This window comes from Micrasema longulum, unplaced genomic scaffold, assembly GCF_059751315.1.
Source record: "Micrasema longulum isolate JH-2025_06_02 unplaced genomic scaffold, ASM5975131v1 h1tg000253l, whole genome shotgun sequence".
Lineage (NCBI taxonomy): Eukaryota > Metazoa > Arthropoda > Insecta > Trichoptera > Brachycentridae > Micrasema > Micrasema longulum.
This window is the reverse complement of record NW_028277458.1, coordinates 629,441-651,993: the sequence shown is the minus strand read 5'-3', so window position 1 is coordinate 651,993 and position 22,553 is coordinate 629,441. Positions and strand designations below refer to the sequence as shown.

Here is a 22,553-nt window from a genome sequence, read left to right as displayed (position 1 = left end):
ATGCATTCAATTACTAAATTCATTAGAATGTAAATCTGAATGCAGTAATTTATTCGAATGAATTAGCAAGGCCCATTTCACATGTGCAGCGCTTACCCATGCGACATCGTATAGTCAGTAAAATTGCATTTGTGTGTGTGAGAAGGGGATGGGAACTCCGGAACGATTTCATTTCTAAAGTATCAATTCGAATATTCGAATGTCGATTCGAAGTTATGGGATCATGTATATATATGAATATACATGCAAATTTCATTTGTATTTTCCAAATTATATACCTAGCTTCTTTAAAATTTCATCATTCTTGATCAATTTTAATATATGAAATTCAATTAAACAATACATGTTAGGTTTTTAATACAGAAAAATAATTTTTGTTTAGTTTAATTTATTTATCATTTTTTGAGACTAAATCTCAACTTCATAGAACCAAATTCCGGTGTATTGAAAGCAAAATACAAAACAATTGTGTTAATAAACAAAATGAACAAAAAATGTTTTGAACGAGATTTTTTTTCTAATCAGTGTGAGCTCGGATATGAAACTAGAAATAAAAATTAAGTAAGTCTGCCATTTAGTAAGAAAACGAAGACACAGAATTAGTTGATGTAGGTACCGAGGTGGAAAGTTTAAGGAAATACCATTAGAAATAAGAGAACAAAAAATCATTTCATTTGAATGTAAGTTAATAAAATATGTGTGAAGCAGATAAGTTAGCTCTTAAAGAGTAATTGCATTCGAGTTGGTCTTGAAGAAGTTTTATTTAGGTGTACGTTTATTGTTTAGAAATGTTAATAATTAGTATATATTTTAATAATAATTAGATAGAGGTATATTAGGACATTTGTATATTTTGTTTGTACTATTTAAAGACTAAATAAAAAAAATTAAAAAAAGATTATAACCTATAACTTTATCAGACAAGAAAAGCACGAATATAAAGTTTTGAAGTGACAGAAGCAATGTAGCATAATGTATTTCTTGTATTTCTATATATTAAATCAGATACAGTATTACGCAAAAAATTACAGTTTTAAAAAAGTGTCTCAAAAGTATCGAATATTTTAATACTTATATATTGTATTTATTTTTTGATTTATAAAACATATAATACATATAGTAGATATATATATTTATTTATTTATAATAATGTATGAAAAAATGTTTTTATATAGATATATATAAACATTTTTTTGACAATACATAATATCATACATAGTGAATACATCCGAGATAGTACGAAAACAAAAAGAAACATAAAACATAGTACTTTACACCATCTACAGTATATAAATTACATTAATAACTTCACTAGCAAGACGATTTAAGTAATATTTTTTAATTGCGACACTTTTGAATTTGCTATTCGACTTGCCGTGTTTTAGCTCATCGGGCAGTTTATTCAATTCGGAGTGGTCAATACTTTCCAGAGAATTTTTGTGAACTTCGTTGAGTGAAACTTAGATACATAAAGATTCTCCGAGTTACACGTTATTATTATTATTATTTTCGAAATATTATTTTATTACTAAATCATTTTATAGAAATACACTATTTCTTTTTCAACATTACCGTTAGTAAAATATGTGTGAAGGAATATAAAATAGTTTAATAACACAGTAATAAAAACCAAAAAAAAATTAAAAACACATAATTAAAAAACACTTTTTTTTAAAAAAGAAATGATCTAAAAATATTTTTCACAATAATAATTATATTACGAGTACAATACATAAGTTTTTTGTATTTTTTTTAGTTAGTGTATACAATAATGCGTTATAAGAATAGGCATATGTGTATTATAAATTTTTATTAGTATTTTCAATTTCATTCTTCATACTTCGTAAGTAAGTATTTTGTAAATATTGAGTGAAATAACAACGCATTATCCATTAATAAAAAGTCGATTACGGGAATCATCTAATTCGGTTATTCGAACTATTAATATTGATAATAATTAATCAACATCTGTTGCGATTAAGCACACCCCAACAAAATTTGTCATATTTGTCGGATTTTTACAACACGTGTGAAGAGGTAACAATTTTTTTTCCGACTTCTGGGTCATTATACATATTTGTATTTTCGAAGTTGACAGTTAACTGTTGTGTTTTAATGAAAATGCACCATGTCATTAAAGTGAATGCCAAAAAAATAATGCACTTCATAATATTGTTTTTAAGAGAAAAAATATTTGATCTCATCAAATTACGTAAGTAAAAACATTTTTGACAGTTTGACATTTTATAATATTTTTGCTTTAAACTGATAACTTTTTTAAAATTTGCACTTGATCATGTATTTTGTAATAAAATTGGAAAAATATGGTAGATAAATTCTGAAAATTTAATAACATATAATGATAAAAGACTGAGCCAAGTAACTAAAAAATATTTTTATAGGTTAGGTTTGTATTGTGTGTATATTATTTTACTTAATTTTATTTTCTAAGTTACTATTTAAGTTCAAAACCATGATAACTATCTTTTAAGATGAGCGTTGCGTTTAATCTACGTAAAATTAATAATTACCTAATTTCATTCTAGGTTTAATAGACAAAAAGTGCACTGTCAAAAAGATGTCTACATATTTTCACATTAAAAAAAAACTAGAAAAGTCACCAAGCATTTTAAGAGTTTTGTGCATAGGGTGGAAACCTTGTATTGACAAAATACTGTAAGTGATTATTTTAATATGCATTGAGAAAATATAAATATGCTAAATTACTTACATAATAGTTTTATTCCAATTTTTACACCTATGTGAGAGTATACACAAACTATGGAGGTAGTGTTATAAACCTTTTCGAAGTAGACATATTTTGCATAGATCACCATCCCTATCACCCAGTGGAGCATAGGGCATTGCGTTTGAAAACAAAATATATAAAAAACTAATTTATTTTTTTTATTTTTTTTTATTGCGCGATTTTTAAAAAACATTCGTTTTAAAATGGCAAAATCTTATGATTTCCTAATGTTGCGTTCGTTTTACCCGACTACAGCCTTAATGTACCAAATTTACCGAAATCAAATGGATATATATATTTTTAAAGGTTGATCATAGATTTGACTTTTTGGGCAAAATATCCATCCAGGGCAAAATTGGACGGTTTCGCGGTATTTACAATTGTCAAATGAATTGACAGAAACGATACCTACATATTGCCAAAAGTATTATTCATTACAAACCTATACCTCATTACTATCCCAGTGCCGAATAGCAGCTAAGCCATGGAGTTCTACTGGTATTTTTTCGTCTCGCTTGTGTCCTTCCAAATCGAGTTTTACTAGAGTTATTATGCGCCTCATATTTTCCTTCGAAAAACAGTATTTATCTTTGTATTCATTATCTTAATAATCTTTAAAAGAGCAGACTCTTTTTTTAATACAATTGGGCTATGTATAGCGTGTGAGCTCGCTAATATATGACAGTATAATTTTTATTGTCTTTGAATTTCCTAGAGTTTTAACCATCGAAAAAAAAGAAGATTGCAAATAAAATCAACAGACAATGGAAATTTGATGTGTATTATTTTAATAGATTGTTTATAACAGAAAAATACATAGAGAAATATGCATTTTTATTTTTTGTAATAAAAACAGTCTAGTAAATTCGAATAAATAAAAATACGCTTTATTTTAACAATATTAATTAAAATGCAAAAATAACATTGAATACTTGAAAAATAAATATTACTGAGTGTTACAAACATAATTTAAAAAACGGATAGCTATTAAAAGTAAAAACTATCTGTAACGGACGGTTAAATATGAGAATAAAATGCAATAATATAGTTAGGGCCCCCGGTATCTGTAGGCTAAATGTTGGACCCACAATAAAGGATGAATATTCCACTTTCGGGTCTGACTTTAGCAATACCGGGGTACTATAGAGCAGGAATTTGTGTTACAGGCCCTAAAAAGGGCCTGAATCTAGACGTTTGACGCGTTATTGCCCTAACATGCATATTTGTATTTGTATAAAGACTAAGGACTGCCTTAAAAAAGGCATTTTGTAATTGATGTGGCGCGTGCGGCGGCTCCCAGCGAAGTGACCGGGCCGAGCGCCGGCACCTCCCTATATGCACTTTGGGGGAGGCGCGCCGGCCGGGTATAGTGGGAGCGGTATTTCCCCCCCCACTCCCGTATTGGCCTAACGCCGGTTCGGACGCAGGTAGCGGGAGCCCGCAACACGCCCTATATAATGTGTACATTTACAACAATAAATATTGAGTTCGCCTCGAGACATCAAGTTAGTCTGATTGTTTCATTTCGTCACCCCGCCCGACCTCCCGCTCTACTACTGGATCTACACCTTGGACTTGACCATCGCTTCACCCCAGGACTACGAACCAGTATCTTCCACCGACCTACGCAGTGACACCGGACTTGAGAGGAATTTCGAGACTACATAACTTTCGGGATTTACGACCCCGAGAGCGACGACGGCAGCGAGACACGGCCAACACCTACCCCTTGCTACAGGATTGTGGAATACAGTCCAAACTGTGACTTGTACAGTACACTATCTTTAGTATAATTCTTATAGCGGTAAATACATAAACATTATAAAACAGGAGTTATACGAATACAAAAATAATATTGTAACTAGGCGGCTACCTACACGGTTAAATTTCGAAACACCACGCAATTTCTTATCTCGGCTACGCTATGTATAAAGAAAAAAATAATTTGAATTAATAATTTCATCACGTCATGAAGTCACCCCTGGGTAGCGCCTGCTAACGTCAATCAACAAAAACATTCTCGTTTTAATTACAATATTTCGGCTACGCCATAAATCTCTTTTTTAAAATAATTTCTCACGTCACAAAGTCGCCCCTGGGTAGCGCCTGCTAACGTCAATCAACAAAAACATCCTCGTTTTAATTACAATATTTCGGCTACGCCATAAATCTCTTTTTTTAAATAATTTCTCACGTCACAAAGTCGCCCCTGGGTAGCGCCTGCTAACGTCAATCAACAAAAACATCCTCGTTTTAATTACAATATTTCGGCTACGCCATGAATCTCTTTTTTTAAATAATTTCTCACGTCACAAAGTCGCCCCTGGGTAGCGCCTGCTAACGTCAATCAACAAAAACATCCTCGTTTTTATAACAGTATTTCGGCTACGCCGTGAATTTCTTATAAAAAATGTCAAAACGTCACAAAGCCACTCTCTGAGTGTCGCTACTGACATCATTTACAAAAACATAATTATTTGTGCTTTTTTCAGGTACGAAACATTTTTTTTAAATACACCTACCTAACCGATAAAATACTATTAGTTATTAAACCAAGGTGTGCTTTAAAGTTCCGTATGGCCAAATAATATTATTTATTATTAGAATATTATTGACATGTAGTTCAAGCATTGCTGCATTCACGTTGCTTTACTTCTGAGAGCTCAACTGCTATGTTTTTCTATGGTTATGTTAATGTCATCTGTCATGTATTGGCGAGCTCACAGGCTATACTTACGCCTACAATTTCCGTGCACTAGAAGGTCGTATGACTCCGAAATTGTATACAATATTTTTAAAAACTGTGACAAACTATTCATAACTAATGAAAAATATGACAGATCGCATTCCAGGGCATACTTTTGACAGATAAGCTGTCATGGCCGCCATATAACACCGTTTTCGTAGGAAACCACTCTCAAGTCACCGTTACGACAGCTGTCCACCGTATCACCGTCCATTACGGCCGTTAGAAATCGGAACCGCTTTCGTAGGAAACTAGAGTTTTTTTGTTTTTTTAATCTTTTAAAAACATAATTACAGATAGTTTCGAGACTTTTAAATTCCAGTTTATACGCTTAACAGTTCAAAATACAAAATAATGAAAACAACGCCAATTATCCGTGAATAACAATTTATTGATCCAATTATGATACGCTGGAAATCAGTTGATATTTCTAAAGCTCTAATAAATAGTCGCTTAACAATTAGTTCTACATTATGCAAAACAGAACAGGAAGGTACTGGGATATATATATATTTTTTAATTCAGGGTGTTGTTTTCGGCGATTCAAAGGTTAAGTTTGTAGTTGCCGACGAGGGGCTGGTTATATCTCGCGGCGAAGGAAGCGGGAGCTGCGTACTGCGGCCGGAAGGGAGCCGCGAAAGGGGCCACCCTGGCGGGGGGCAGCCTCCCGTCCGCGGACCCGAGGCGCACACTCGTCGGGTGGAAACCTACGGACGAAAATGGAAACAACAACTCGTTTATTCTTGAGATATTTTAAACATTAAAATGAATTAATTATAATTATAATTAGAGCTATTAGAAATGAATTTTATTGACTATTTCAATTCTCTACATGAATCCGATAACGTTATTTAGACAAATACGTACTTAACGCACGCATTCGCGGACCGCGTGCTGCCCAGCCGGACAACGAAACGGCTCCGTGTGAACCGAGTGCGGCGCAGTTCGATCAGCGGTCACACGAAGGCGAGGTGATCAGCCTTACGCCTCAGGTGCCAGTCCGGAAACAATGAAACGTTGCAGCTTAAAAAACCTTTTAAATCAATATTTCACGTCCACCGTGCCCGAAAATCGAACCCGGGACCTCGAGAATAGTAGGCGAATACATCAACCACTACACAACGAGGCGGCCATCGAGTCGATGACACTCGCACAGGGTTCTGGTTCTGGTTCTGGTTCTGGACAGACCTATGTTCAACATTTCGGTTCCGTCAAACATGACAATTTTGCCCACTGCCGAAATCCTTAACACAATCATAAATTAAAGTTAAAAAAGTCACTGGTATTATTAGAATTACATTTGTTAAGTATATTTTGATAGTTCCATGGCAAAACTAAATATTCATTAAACTTGAATGTCTGTTTTTGTATATCATATATAAAAAGTGTCAAAACTTTTGTTATTGCGGAGTTTGTGTTGAAACGAGGCAAGTAACTTTTACATATTTCATTGCATAAATAATAACAACGCTATAGAAAGTATTTCTGTATATCTATTTGAACAAACACAATAGACACGTCTAGGGTTGTCGCTACATACTACTGTGAAATAACATTATCCAAGACAAAAACCAGATTACAGAAAAAAAATACATCAGCCGACCCGAAGAAAATGCAAGTATCTGCTGCTTAAACAAAGTAGAAAATATGAAATAAAATGAAGTAAGCGACAAAAATATGATTTTAAATGAGGTAACCGGATATTTTGTTCAAACTGGCCCATAAATCAGATTTTTGCCAAAGATTCAACCAATAAGATTTTAAAATCTGATGGGGGTTTCTATCCAAATACCAATGATAACCCAGTTATTCTGTTCATCAAAACTTTTTATACCACACAGCAATTGGATAACAATCCATCCGTTTTTTTTCTGCCTTCAGAATCAAAAGATACCTACATCTAATAAAGAACGTTGAAAAAATGTCATAGCGATACGGAAATAACAGACTAATGCCTACTCAGTTGATGAATCAACAGATTTTGAGACATCCATCATAAGTCATCACGACGAATATGAACAACGTGCCTCCGAATCTTCGACCGAGGAAAACGAAAAAACAGTGTCTGATCCGCTTGAAATTAATATCGGTAAAGAAGGCGCTTTCGTTTTAGTAATGTTTAACACTGTTGATACGCAAAACGACAAATATTATGTCGGTTAAGTTATCAGCGCATCAACAACCATAAATTTAATATCGTTATGTCATTTGTAAGACGCAAATGTAATGGTGCTTTGTGCGGCGTCATCATCTTTCGTCAAGGTTTTCATAAATTCAATGTAATTCTTAAAAACTACAAGATTGGGTCATTTTCTGCGAGTAAATTAAAAATCGATATACCAAAACCAATTTTTAGTTTTACCTTTTAAAAACAATTTAAACATTTTTTTAAAATGTAAGAATATCCGAACACATTTAAGAAAGTTTTACTTCATGAAATTTGCCAGCTTTTTTGTGAAATTATGAAGACCTTTTTTTTATTTCAAATGTTTTTTGAATAGGTATTTTTTATAAAAAAAAGAATAAAATAAAACATAAAAAATATTATGAATTCTGTACATAAAATACAAATTCAAAATAAAAATTGTTTTTGTTTTCTACGTATACATTTAAAGAAAAATAGTTTTCAAAGCTTGCGCCCTTAATTACGAAAATCGCATCAGAACTGAAATGGTTTGTAAAAAAAATTCAAAGGCGATTTTTAATTTATTGGCTTATGCATAGTCAAACACGAACAAATTAAAAGGATTACAGATAGACTCCTTTGGTTTTGTTTAAAATCCAATAATGTGCCAACCCTGGAACACAAATCCGGATTGTGTAGAAAAAATTAGGAAATAGTTAACAATGTTGCCCACCTATTTTTTGCATTGATTTTATAATAGTGATGCCTCAATGATGCTATTGTTTAAACATAAACAGCCTTTTTCGCCAAAAAAGTATTAATAAACCGTATGATAAGGATGATAAAACCAAAAATAACAGTTAATTACCAAGTGGGCAAAATTGTCAACAAGTGGAGATGATTTTGCCCAGTATGTTTTGTCTTCAAAAATTGCATAAATAAATGAAAAGCAAACGTTGTATACTTGTAAAAATGCTCTAAATAATTAGTATCTCTATTCAACAAAATGAATAGGAGTAGTCCCATACAAACAAATTATGATATTGTAAAAGTTTGGTAAAACTGGGCAAAATTATCACGTTTGACGGTTATTTAAAACAGTTTTCAAAAATGTACGCAATGTTATCGAGTAGGAATTGAATGATTTACCGTTTTCGTCAGCCGTGTAGCTCACTTGGACCGGAGTTCCATCAGGAGCGGTGTACGAGTAACTCCCCTGAACCACCTGCAAGAAAACCTGATGTTATACTTACCAGTACATTTTACCTACCTACTACCTACTACCTACCCGCCACCAATAATCTCGTACCGATTGAAAATATTGTACTGAACTAGATACCTAAATAATCTATTTTTATTTTTCTATTGCTATTTTATTTTTTAATATTTTTTTAAAAAATTATAAAAATTTTATAAGTTGCATATTTACGGTTTATAATTTAAGCTTGCTTAGTTCTTTTTACAGATTATGCTTCTAAGTATTTTAAATAATTTTAAAGCATGTTGATAATTTGTTAATTCTTTTCTACCTGCTCACAACTGTGTATTTATAGCGACACTTATACCCGTATGCAGAGACAAAACTTAAGGTGAGGAAAGTACATTCTAATTTCAAATGCAGAGAATAACCCGAAGGTGAAGACAATAGAATGTACTTTCCTCACCTTAAGGTTTGTCTTTGCATGCGGGTATTAGAGTTTTTATTTATACTAGCGTATCTTGGAAAAAAGAATAAAAAAAATGTTTTAAAAAAAATTCTTACTGGGTATATTACTTATGTATTATTGATTGATTTGGTGTTTATTTTGTAGAACTCCATATTTCAACTTATAATATTAGAAATCAAACACTGATTTGAGTCTACTGAACACTTAATTTTATTTTTACAAATATAAAAGTATAAAAATAAAAACTTCGTGACAATTGTTTCGCCTTATTAGGGTATTTTCAAACGAATGTTCGTTTGAAAATTCGTTTGAAAATGCCCTAATAAGGCGAAACAGTTGTCACGAAGTTTTTATTTTTATATTTGTAAAAATAAAATAAAGTGTTCACTAGACTCAAACGAGTGTTTGATTTCTAATATTATAAATTTCATTACTTATGATTGAAATGTTTTACAATATTTACGTATTTCTAATGCGTGTCATCATAGGTATATATGTAATATGTGGGAATATGTATTTACATGTACCAAATGCTATATTTTATTCCTTAAGGTATATATTTCATCAATATTCCATATTTGTAAAAGCCCTCGGGTCGTTTATGTGGATTAAATAAATAAATCATCTTATGCAATTCGTTCGTAAAAAAAAAAATCCTAATATATTATTTTTCGTTTATTTAAGATATTCTCATCTGACTGTACAGAGCTGCTTGGTTTAATAACAATGCCAGCCAGGATTTGTAGACGGTACCACCTGTTTCATGTACCAATAAGTAAAACATCGTATGTTAAAAATGCTTTTTTTCGTAGGACTTTTTCAATGTACAATACAAAATTTAATAATATAGATTACACAAACATCACTCTGTCAGATTTAAAATTTACACTAAAAATGTATTATGTAACTTAGTAGACATTATAATAATAATTATGTACATCTCCCCTCCCCTCCTTATCCTCTCTTCAAGCATTTTTGTCCTTATCCCGCCCAATTTACAGTAACTTAATGTTCTTAAAATAAATATTTAAAAAATCTTATTATTGAGTACATGAAAAAAACATTTTTATATGTATAAATTGTATGTATTTATTTGATATGTAATATATTTTCTTTACTAACTTTGTATACTATGTGGAAATCTGTTATTAGTTCTGAGTTTATACACTATATCTGTTTGTTTACTAAAAATATGCACGTAGAACTGTTGATTTCCCTAATAAAATAAAATTAAATAATTTAAATAAAATAAATAATGAAATGATGACAAGTTACTGTGAGCACTGAATGCCTAGAATACAACAATCATAAAATACCTGAATTCCAACCGGATCACCATCAGCATCCACGGCAACATCCTTCAGGTATCCTGACTCCTCCGCTTGTTTTCCATCAGCAGTGACAAAACTAAACGAAAAAGTCAATTTTAAATGTTATCTTTAAAATTAGTTATCCGCGGACGATATATTTACGAATATTGATGGGTACCACATATGTAGGGTTGAAAGCGTTTTTATTTTCTCGTTTAATATTTATACATATACATGTCTTCTTTTTCTCCTTAAACGAAACCGCAAAAGGTAAACGGGATTTTTCTTTATTCAATATTTAAGAAAAACTTACGCGATAGGTACATTGTTTTCAAATAATTTAAACTTCGGTACCTACAAAATCTATTTGAAAAAGTCTGAACACGTCCCATTCGTGAACACCTTTCCATGAATGGGGCACTAGTGTACCTTGAATAAGATAGACATTTATTAAAAAGCACAAAAATGGTTGAACGCAATATGTTTAAACTATAAAAAAAATATGCCTTCACATAATATTGAAGCACATATAATTTCTAGCACGCAACAGTCCGCTATCGCCGACTGTTCCATGGAACAGTCGAGAACCGGGAATTCGGAATTATAAATATGTATTATTAATATTTAAACTACTACTTACTACTCCTACTTCCCAAAAATATTCCGCATTCCACTCAATGTTGCATTGTTTAATAAATATTCTTTATTCTTAACTAAACTTCGAAAATTAATAAATTTAATTATTTATTTTTAATACTCTTTTAAACATAGAAAACTAAAGAAAAAATCAATCAAACAATTTTTATATCCTGTCAACAGTACTAACAATAATACTAATGAAGATAATGAATGGAGAAGAATTCTTTATGTAAATACTTAAAGTATATCCACAAATGTATACACATTTTTACCAAATAATATCAAACCTGCTTTTTATACTAATTACAATATTAGTCAATTATTGCTTAATAGTGTTATTAATAATTCAGATGTTTACCAATTAAAATGCTATTCTTGTCCTTCAGTTTACGTTGGAAGAACATCAATAAATTTTTATATTCGTGTTAAAGAGCATACGAAGTGTCTTCACAATAATAATTTCTCCAAATTCCCAAATCACCTAATCAATTTAAATCATGACTCTAATAAAAATACAGGACTTAAAATGTTACATGCAAATAAAAAAGCGTTAAAAGTAAACATAATATGGAAATGTTTCACATTAGGATAGCTTTAAAAAATAATGTTCTTTTGATCAATAATCAAACAACCTTTCAATAAAATCCTTTATACGATGTTCCACTGTAATGGTCACCCTAAACATATGCTCACCCCCTCCCTTCATCTCATCTACCTTTTTACTGTGACTATTTCTCAAACAACGTATAATATTTTCATGATTTAATCAGTGCATGTTTGTCCTAATCAGTGAATGTGGTTATTAAATTGCATGTCTTGTTGGTTTTATATTTTTGTGCAACAACTATGGTGAAGGTGAATAGTGGGTTTTGCATGTTGGTTTTATTGGTGTCCCGACGAAGATACTGGTACGTCTCAAAACCGTAGACATAGAAAAGTCGGTAAGTGATTATATACAAATATTTTATAACACTTAATAGATCTGTGTCCACCCGCCCTAATTTTACCGGACCGAGTGAATTGACGCGATACGTGTGAAACGGGTCCGTACGTGACAGACGCAATCAGTCATTTTTAGTAGCATTTAATATGAAGTGACAATAGTAAAAACTTATCACTATAAAAAGTACATTAAACAAATCAATCGCATAGCATGTTAATGCATTTCAATATCTTTAACCGACGGTTTTTTTAAAATAGTATTATTTAACAATTTAGACGAAACGAACGAATAACATAAAGGATGTAAAGAAATTAAACCTAAAGTTCTAAGATTTCCATAGGCCTAAAGCCTACACATTTTTAATTCAAGCCATTGCACAACACTATATTAATTTGTATTCTTCATCACATAAAATATGACTCTGCTTGTTATCAAATATGAAGATGGCATTATCTCTTCGTCCTTTGATGTAAATTATTTTTCATTAAACCCTAATCACCACCTACTGGTGCATAGGGCACTCCGTCGGTATTTCAATCAAGTGTAACAGGAAGTTACTGCTCGTGTCCCATTCAAGTAAATTCATAATTTTTAGAAAAACGCATAAACCCACAGGGTTATATTTGAGTAAATTTGTTAAAACTCAATGTACAATATCCGCAGAGAATTAACTTCAAATATTGTATACATTAATCTGGGCACCTGTTACATGAATGCACAAATTTAAACAAATTACCCCAACAAAAATAAGTTCTTTATCCAAATACTTGAAACGCGTCTAGCTCGCTTTATTGGCGGCAAAGAACTGCGGATTATAGGTGAAGATGTAAATACTCTAAGGAATCCGATTTTTACTGTGGTGCTGATGCCCATTTTTTATATTTTTAGATAGTAAATTTGGCTAGGAGACGATTGCCCTATTCATGGTCAAACTCCCCTAGATGTGTATATATTTAAAAGAACATGCATATATAATGCATGTTTTTTTTTTGCACCGCAACAGGCCAGGAGGCTCTATTAAAGTGGTGAACTACAGCACAGAAAACCCACGCTTGAAAAAATCGTATTAAATTTTTGTGTTCTCATCGGAAATTGAACCCAGAACCTTCCGTGCGTGAGTTAAGCGTCTTCATCGCTACACCACGGAGGCAGTTCTTCGGTTAGACATATCAGGTTGCTATATTTGTATATAAATACAGTTTTTTTTTTAATGGTGAATGTTTTTTTTTTTTTTTGATAAAAAAGAAATATTTGCGTTCTTATGATTTACCCAAATATTTAATTTTGAGGGCTATTCTCAACGAGTTGTAAATAACTCACTATTAGAAAATGGAATCAAGTTGGGGTAGAGTGGGATTCGAACGACGGACCTTTGGTCCGTGAGTCCGAGACACTAGCCACGGGACCACAACCCGATATTACGTAGTGTATAAAGTGATCACTTAATCCAGCCGCTGACTGATAATAAGCTTTATACATGCCTAGACTTCTGTATTCCAAAAAATGTATAATATTGATATGAAACCCGTTAAGGAAAAATCCAAAATTCGTCTATAAGGATTTGGATATACCTACTTACCCAAAATATTGTTAATAAAAACGGAAAATTTGTCGAAAAACTCCACAGCATCTAAATAATGCACCTTATACGTGTACCTACAAACTTTTTATTTTAAAATAATATTTAGAATGAGGAACTTCAGCCCTACAATAAATGTTTTCTTGCGCGCGGTAAAAAGTAAAGTTTCCTGAAACGTACGAAAAAAATAATAAAATACATTTTGATAAAAACGAACTACTTTGAACGACGGCACTGTTTCATATGAATCGAGCTATGGAAGATTTCCGGTTCGCTTGCTGTGGATGAACCAATGGAAAGAACTGAATGAGAATAAGCGGTAAAGAACCTCTGACGTCAGACGCGGAATTATTCAGATGTATAAAACTTAAAAAATCGTAGCGCTGATAATACGATGTATAAAAATCGTAACGTTGATAATACGATATATAAAAATCGTAGCGCTGATAATACGATATATTAAAATGTAGCCCTGATGATACGATACATTAAAATCGTAGCGCTGATAATACGATATATAAAACTTGTAGCGCTGACAATACGATATATTAAAATCGTAGCGCTGATAATACGATATATAAAAATTGTAGCGCCGATGATACGATATATTAAAATCGTAGCGCTGATTATACGATGTATAAAAATTGAAAAAAAAAACGTTTGTGTCAGTTTAATAGTCTATTAACAAATGATTGTTTTTTTTTTAAACCACTGAACTTCCTCACTGCAGAAGCGCGTATCGTAGTTTGTATTAAAATATTTTATAGTCCGTTTAATCGCATTCGATTTTTACAATTTTGGTTTATGATTTATTTATTTTATTAAGCTTTTTAGGCTATGTCCGTGTTACGCCATTATAAAAAAACATGGAAAATATAGTTATTCCACGGCAATCTCATACAGCGGTCTCCTCTCTTAAATCCAGTTATGGATGTCATTGTATTTGAGAAATTACTATATTCTGATAAGACGTTCAATACTATTGGAGCTGTAGTATGTACTCGTATAATATATTTATTAAAATAAGAGAGAGACAAAATTAATGACGGGGTCAAAAAGCTCACCACTTTATTTCAATTCCTTTTTTCATTTTTATGCACCACAACAAAACAGAAGGCCCAAATACCCAGGCTTAAGAAAAATCACTTTCTCTTCTCATTGGGAATCGAACCCGGAGCCTTTCGTGTGCGAGTCGAGCCTTTTAGCCGTTTCCTCTCTATTAACCGCGCATGCAGGGAAGTCAACTAAATTATATACGTAGAATATAATGTGATACTGCGGAATCCTCGGCAGCAAAAAGGCTCGGAAGAAGACAACCCCCTGATTTTGCCAATTTTCCGCTCAAAAATCTTTTAACTCTTAAATGACCGTTATTTATACGAAACTACAGGACAAATTGCTAAAATGTTTTTCCTCTAGAATTCACAATGCCTTTGATTTCAGGAGAATTCAGAATGCTGGCTTTGGGCTAATTCAAATTCTCGCGGGTAACGGTATCGCTTCGAGCTTTCCGAGATCGACTGTTCCCCGTGTGTTGATAAAACACCTCGAGACGTCGCACACCTGTTGCCCCTTTTTTAGCTCTAAGAGACGACCGCCGCCGACAATGCAGAAGCCTGGGTGAAGACCTACGCGATATCGGATCGGTAATGCTTCATGAGAGGTAGTATCTTACATGGTCAAGTTAGTACAGGACATTGGTAAAATAAACCAAATTAGGAATCGAAATGCCGAACATTCTTCTAATATAACGGAAGAACTGTCAACAGGTCGGCTTCTCCCGAGGAGTTTTAAGTGGTTTCCTCTTCGCGAGAGCAAATGCTGGAGAAGTTCTCGATTAGCCCGCTTTAGAATAAAGATGAAATAGTAGCTTATTAAAAGCGGAAGAATCCACTATTATGAATTGTAAACCTTGTACATAATAAGCGAGGTAAATAATAAATGCAACTCCCATGTATTAAAAAAAAGTCCCAACTTTATCGGCATTCCACAGGAGCTGGCCGCTCTTCCAAATAACCCACCTAGGCAGCCGCCCACCTCAGGAGCTCCTAATGCGATACCTAATGACGGTATTATGAATGCATTTACCGCGCAGTATATTGTGTATCTACGTACAAAATATGCGCTATAAATGCGTTCATAATACCAGCTCGAGTAGGAAAAAATCGACGGAAGAGGGCAAAATTCGTTCGTTGGCCATTAGGCCCACATTTTACGCGCCGGTCGCATGACGGCATGACGCATGACTCCTGTCAAACCATTTGACATCTCATATCTGGTTTCATCCATACAATAACACACAGTGCGCTGGCCGATTGATGGTCATCTCCACACGCACAGTGTTGCACAGTCCGAGACAGGGACAAGTCCGAGCTTACAAATATGAATATTTTTCTTTAACTCTACGATGAATATCAATAAAGCCTCTGGAAGACAACAACGATGGTCTTAGTTTTGTTTAATATCCACACAACGAGTCACTGAATGGCTGTCACCGGCCATAGCTGCAACTGTACGGTCGCTGCTGCGCTGTGGCGAGTGGCCTGTGTGGATCGGTGACCTTAAAAGTAATGGCAAACGATATAAAACAGATATTCCATTTCATATGACCTACTCATATTGTTTCTTGTTTCCTTGTAAGCATTCTCGAGGCACCTACTTCCTCACTTACACACCTCACATGCGTGTACGAGTATGCAGATTTAACAATGGACGACATACAACCTACAAACCGCGAACTAAACCTCCGCGCTGGTGAAATTATTAGAGCGTACGTAGTATTTCCTATGAAGGTATTATTGTCTTCCGAACGACTTCGAATTTGGTTACAATGAAAAATAATGTTGAAACAATGGCGAGAAAAGTGCCTGCGTAGTTACGTAGTAACTAAGTACAATATTTACTACTCGTTTTTTTTCGATAGTTACTCAAAATAAACTTTCAATGAACACTATTTAAAATTGATTGTTATGAGTTTTTCACTTACTTCCCTTTTATACAATACTTTCAAGCTTTTAAAATATGATTGTTTTGCATTTACAGTAAACATCAAAATTGAGAAATCGACACGTTGGTTTTTCACTCACGGTTCGAACTATCGCATAGTCATTAATCTTACTTATTTATTTGACAACTGTAGTCTGTTTAACCCACCGCGTAATGCAGATTGTAAATAGAAGTTGGCAGTAAATGAATAGAAAGCAGATAACTGCTAAACTGCAGATATGTACAGAAAAATAGATCCATCCATATCCGAAGAATCAATGGGCGAATTCCGACTTACATTTGTACGACTTCCGGGTATGTTAAACAGCGCAGGAGATCTCGCTCTAGTATAATTATTGGGAACATACAAATTTATCTCTTTCAGTACATTTGGATCGTATGTACTTGAAGAAATCAGCTTGTACAAATGCTCCCCAAGAAACATCCGACGACGAGATTCGAGGGTGCTGTAATCCAGCACCCCTGCTAGAAATAATGACGGATGCGATATGCATATTACACATTACATTCATGTTTAATATTGGTCAAACACAAATATTCAGAATCCGATGAGTTACTAATAGGTAATGGGGTTGGATGAGGGGGGGGGCAGGATGGTCTTTATTTTATTTATTGGGAATATTCAAAGCAGAGGTGAAGAATTTTGAAATAAAATATTATTCAACAATATTTTGAGTATGTCCAAATGTTTGAAAACCGGCTGGATTTCCTCCCTAGGGAGTTGTTTAAATCTAAATTTATTGCATTATATTAAAATCAGGTGGAAGAGTTGAGGAAATGTGGATGGTTAAACATAGGCAGAATGGTGAATATTACACAGTGTGTAAAGCGGCCACTTAAACCAGCCAATGACAGATCATAAGCCCTGTAAATGCCTAGACTTCCATATCCACTTCTCGAAATGTTTTCCCTCTCCGTTGGAACAAATTTAGATACGATATTATTAAATAAAGTTTTGTCTGAATTAATTTAAATTTAGATTTCTAAATGTTCTAAATTAATCATAGTTATGCCTTTACATGTAACATAATGTATGGGTTTAATTTCAAGTCAATGAAAAGAATGATTGTATCTATAATATGATTTGCGAATTCAGATAAACTATTACCAGAAAGACCGCCAAGGTGCTGTGCGCCTGTGCGCCTGTGCGGTCAATATAATATTGCGTATGTAGGTATATCATTTACTATAAAAATATCCGTTAGGCCGCGAAGGTAATTCTAACTAATATTAAACGCGTGTGTGGCGTATCTAATGTATGGAATATACTTCGCCTTTTCATTGCTTTTTGCAAAAATGCTGGTAAAAACGATGGTCCATTTATTTCAATAAAATAATTTAATATGATGACTAGTGTCTTTTTTTAGTTTCGCATAATCAATATCATTTTTTATAAATTAATTTAGCGAAAATTAAATATTATTCTACAATCAAACCGTGAAAATAATAAATCATAGAAACATTAAATACATACATTGTACCCCTCATTGCAGTTTTGTCAATTAGTAATCAATCAAATACACATGGTCTATGGTCAGTAGGTACGGTACATTCGCCTTATTCTAGTTTCCACAGACAGTGAAGGAATAAAGCGTCAGTTCCAAATAGGAACGCTTTGAAATACGTTTTTACGTTTTTACTTAATACTATACGTTTTTACTTAATACTACTAATGCAAACAAAATTAACGACGAAACGAAACCCCTTTGACATGTAGGAAATGAAAAGGTTTTAAAGCCGTAAATACTCTGCCTAAGCATGAACAAATTTTGGAATATGTTGTAAAATACCAACTTGTAGCATTTTTGAGCTTTTAAACAATAGATAGAGAAATAATCATTTTAAAACAAAATAATATTGGAATAAAGGGAATTGCTTTTTACTGGTTCATATAATATTTGATTAATATATATCAGACTACGAAAATTCGAAAATTACTCTATCTGATACTCTTATGATTTTGTTGGGAGTACCACAGAGATCAGTTCTTGGTCCTATACTATTTATTATCTTCATAAATAATTTGGTAAAAATTCTTGAATACTGTAAAATAAGATAATTTGGGGATGATGCCCTGGTATATATTGCTGGAGAAAATTATGAATCTATAATAAGTCAACTAAAATTCTACCTTAAAAATATCGAAACATGGTTGAAGAAGAATAAACTTAATCTAAATACAAATAAAACTAAGTTTATGAACATAGGAAATATTTCTTTATCCATCACAATAGTGATGGATAAAGAACTATTAAAGGAAGTGAAAGAGATGAAATATTTGGGGATTATTATAGATTCTAGACTGATTTTTTCCCAGAATACGAGATATGTGACGCAGAAGATAGCAAGGAAGGTTTCTCTGATGGGAAGAATCAAAAAGAAAAAAAAAAAAAAAAAAAAAGATAAGTGCAGATTCGTGCAGGATGAAATATAATTTTATTATTGTGCCTCATATAAATTATTGAACTAGTATTTTGTTTTTGGCAACTAAACGGGAAAAAAATAAACTTCTTGTTCTGCAAAATAGGGCTATGAGAGGAATTTTGAAAAATAATATATACATTAGGATAAAGTTAATGCTGAAAATAACAAAAATTATTACAATAAGTCAACAGTTATATTTTAATGTAATGTTTTGTTCACAAAATGATTAATGGTTATTCCTCAAAAGAGTTGACTAAAAAGGTTTTTTCTAATCAATGTGAACACGGATATGAAACTAGAAATAAAAATGAAGTAAGGCTACCATTTCGTAACATTAAAATGTGATTTTTCTCAAGCCTGGGTGCTCTGTGATATAATTCACCACTGTAATTAGGCCACCGGCCTGTTGTGGTGCAAAAAAAAAATACATGAATTAATTTAGTATTGATAGAACTCGTTGATGCACCGAGCTGTACAGTTGTACAGGGTGTTCTTTAAACCCTGTCACATCCGAAACCACGATGATCAGTAAGGACAAAAAGACATATTAGCATATTTAAAAAATATTTAGATGAAAGAAAATTTTCAAAAATAAAATACAAATAAAAACAATTGGTTGCTTACTTCTATAGGGGAGAAGTGAGGGGAGCTCGGTTGTCGGGGTATCTGGCTCCCAGTTCCCCCCTCGTTTTTCCCCTGCAGAAGTAAGCAACCATTTGCTTTTTTTGATATTTTATTTTTTTAAATTTTATTCGTTCCAAAAAATTATTTTAATGTGTCTTCTTGCTCATACTGATCATAGTGGTTTCGGATGTGACAGGGTTTAAAGAACACCCTGTATTATAAGGAAATAATATCATTAGAAATAAGAGAACAAAAAAATATTATTTTATTTAAATGTAAGTTAAAAAACCATGTGTGTAGCAGATAAGTTAGCTCAAAGTAATCTTATTCGAGTTGGCGTTAAAGAAGTTTTTTTTAAGTGTACGTGTATTGTTTAGAAATTTTAATAATTACTAAATAATAATGTCTTTATAATAATGGGATATAAATTAATATTAGGACATTCATACATGATGTTTGTACTACTTTAAGTTTAAATAAAATAATAATAATTTAAAAAAAACTATTTCAGCACAGTAGATATATCTAAAAAAAAATGTACTTTAAATTCCTACCTAAGTACAAATAGTTAGAAAATATATTATGGTATACTAATTATAGGCCGCTTTGTGGTGTAATGATTAGTGCGCCTCTTATTCACGAGTTTTTGGATTCGAATTCCGACTCCAGACAGCTGTAGACGAAAATGAAGTATTTCGCTGTCCTCGGACTGGCACCGAAAACGTAAGATCAACAATAATCAATCACCGCGTTGCGAATGGTCGCGATACCCTGGGATCGGTGCACGGCGTACCGTGGGTGTACGGTGTACGGTGTACGGTACACCCATCGGCGGCGGTGCGGTGGCGGTGTACCGGCGACAAGTGACAACTGACAACGCGGAGGGTAAATACGGAAGTGATTTACCTGTATCGATAGGATCCATCCACGTTGATTTCGTTGGCATAGTCCAGAACGGGGACGTACGGGGTGGCGTACGGGAGGGTGGCGGCGGGCGCGAGGGGTGCGAGAGGCCGGGGGGCAAAGGCCGAGGGGGCCAGCTGGCCTGAGGCGAGTGCCGCGAGGACTGCGGTGCAGAATACCTAAATAAATGTCACACCTATTAAATTATACTACCTTGAACTAGCATATACAGTAGAACTCCAATTATCCGAATCAATCGGGACCGGACCGCATTCGGATAGTCAAAAATTCGGATAATTGTATGTTTTCCGAACAAGGGCATATTTTAATTTATTGTTGTGTGTATATCCCGTGTCTGCTTCGACCACTTCGACATTAATGTCATCTTCTTTCTCGACACTTTTTTCTCTGACAATTTCAATAAGTTCATCATCATTTAGAATTTGAAACGCAGGGTCTAAATAATTACACACCATCCACTCTCCTATATCTTAAGCACTAATTTCTGAACATCCAGGAATTTTCAAATGAATGTTTCTGAATTCCTCAAATGATTCTCCTCTCTCTTCCCTTTTCTCTTCATGAGCTTCTATGCCTTTAAACTTGTTCCAAGCACGTCTCAATGTGACTGCCTTAACCGAACTTCCGCCACCAGGCGAGCGTAATCTTCCAAATGTATTTTTGGTGGTTAGCCAACACCTTCTTCGTCTTCGCCCTCTACCAAAAGTTTCCTTCAAAGTTGCCTTCTGTAATGGCGTTTCGTGGTTTCGATAGCATACTGGTCCATTGATTCCATCAAGCCAACGTTTGGCGGTAAAAAAACGGTTTTAAACTGGCCATTCCCTCTTTCCAACAATTCCGAGGTAAGAGGTTCGGGTAATTGGAGTTCTACTGTACCTCCTTAGCATAACTAATTATTATTCAACTGTATTTTGATAAACAGTAAAATTCCAAATCTTTATAAACAATTAGTGGATTAACACTCCAGGTAATTACTAGAATAATTAGATTATTCACTCAAATCATACCTTTTCAGTTTATCATCCTTAATGTTCAGATTGTTTAATATGTGATTTTTTCCATAAAGAGCTGGGAATGCGGCTAGAAGTAGCAGTTGCCACACTCAACAGCATGAAGGCTGCCTGAGATCAAATATTTACTGAGTAAAAACCAAACGCCCTATATGCATCTGCAAAACAGCTTTTCTTCTCTACGGATGCGAATCAGTCTGAAACCAGCAAAATACTACGTTTTCAGAGTAGGCGTCCGGCTCGACTCTGCGAGTACTTCGACCGTCCATTCTTGAATGCGGAAAGGTAGGTAATGCTGAACGGCCTGATAGATGTCACCAGACCTGGAATCTGGAATCCAGATTTAGTCAGAGTTTTAGATTCTTTACTCATTTTGTTAGCTCGTGAGTTGAGAAATGGAAGATTCTCAGGGGTATCCCATAAATGATGACCGGTATTTCTCGTCTTTTAGAGAACGCGTAGAATGGTCAGTGATGATGTTTCGATAAGTATTTTTATCAAAGGGAAGTTTTGTTGCCATTGGTGTGCCAACCATCACGCTTTTTCCCGTAAGGGTAGGCAGAGAGAATAAACAGATCTCGCTTCCTCTACATCCATACATCTTCTTATGCACGCGCGTCGATTATTCCGACTTTTGACGTGTCCATTTTCGAGTATTTGTTGAATTCAGTTATGCCATGTCTTTCTCGGTCTTCCTCAATCTCAGCATCCATCAACATTTGCATTTGCATCGCTCTACATGTCCGAACCGATGCAGCGCTCCTTTCTTGATTTTGTCTATAATGCTCATCTCAGCCTCACACGGTG

The 22,553-nt window shown here is 33.6% G+C and overlaps 2 long non-coding RNA genes across 2 annotated transcripts; one reads left to right on the top strand and one right to left on the bottom strand.

Moving 5' to 3' along the window:
* The first annotated feature begins 1,925 nt into the window (after positions 1 to 1,925).
* On the top strand, positions 1,926 to 10,259 carry LOC148283207 (uncharacterized). Its single transcript, XR_015821910.1, has 3 exons — positions 1,926 to 2,212; positions 2,547 to 2,676; positions 9,972 to 10,259. It is a non-coding gene; the product is annotated as an uncharacterized LOC148283207 (long non-coding RNA).
* On the bottom strand, positions 6,123 to 20,836 carry LOC148283206 (uncharacterized). The gene is made up of 4 exons (XR_015821911.1): positions 20,719 to 20,836; positions 10,604 to 10,694; positions 8,770 to 8,845; positions 6,123 to 6,202 (listed from the first exon to the last, which is right to left on the bottom strand). It is a non-coding gene; the product is annotated as an uncharacterized LOC148283206 (long non-coding RNA).
* Between the last annotated feature and the right edge of the window lie 1,717 nt (positions 20,837 to 22,553).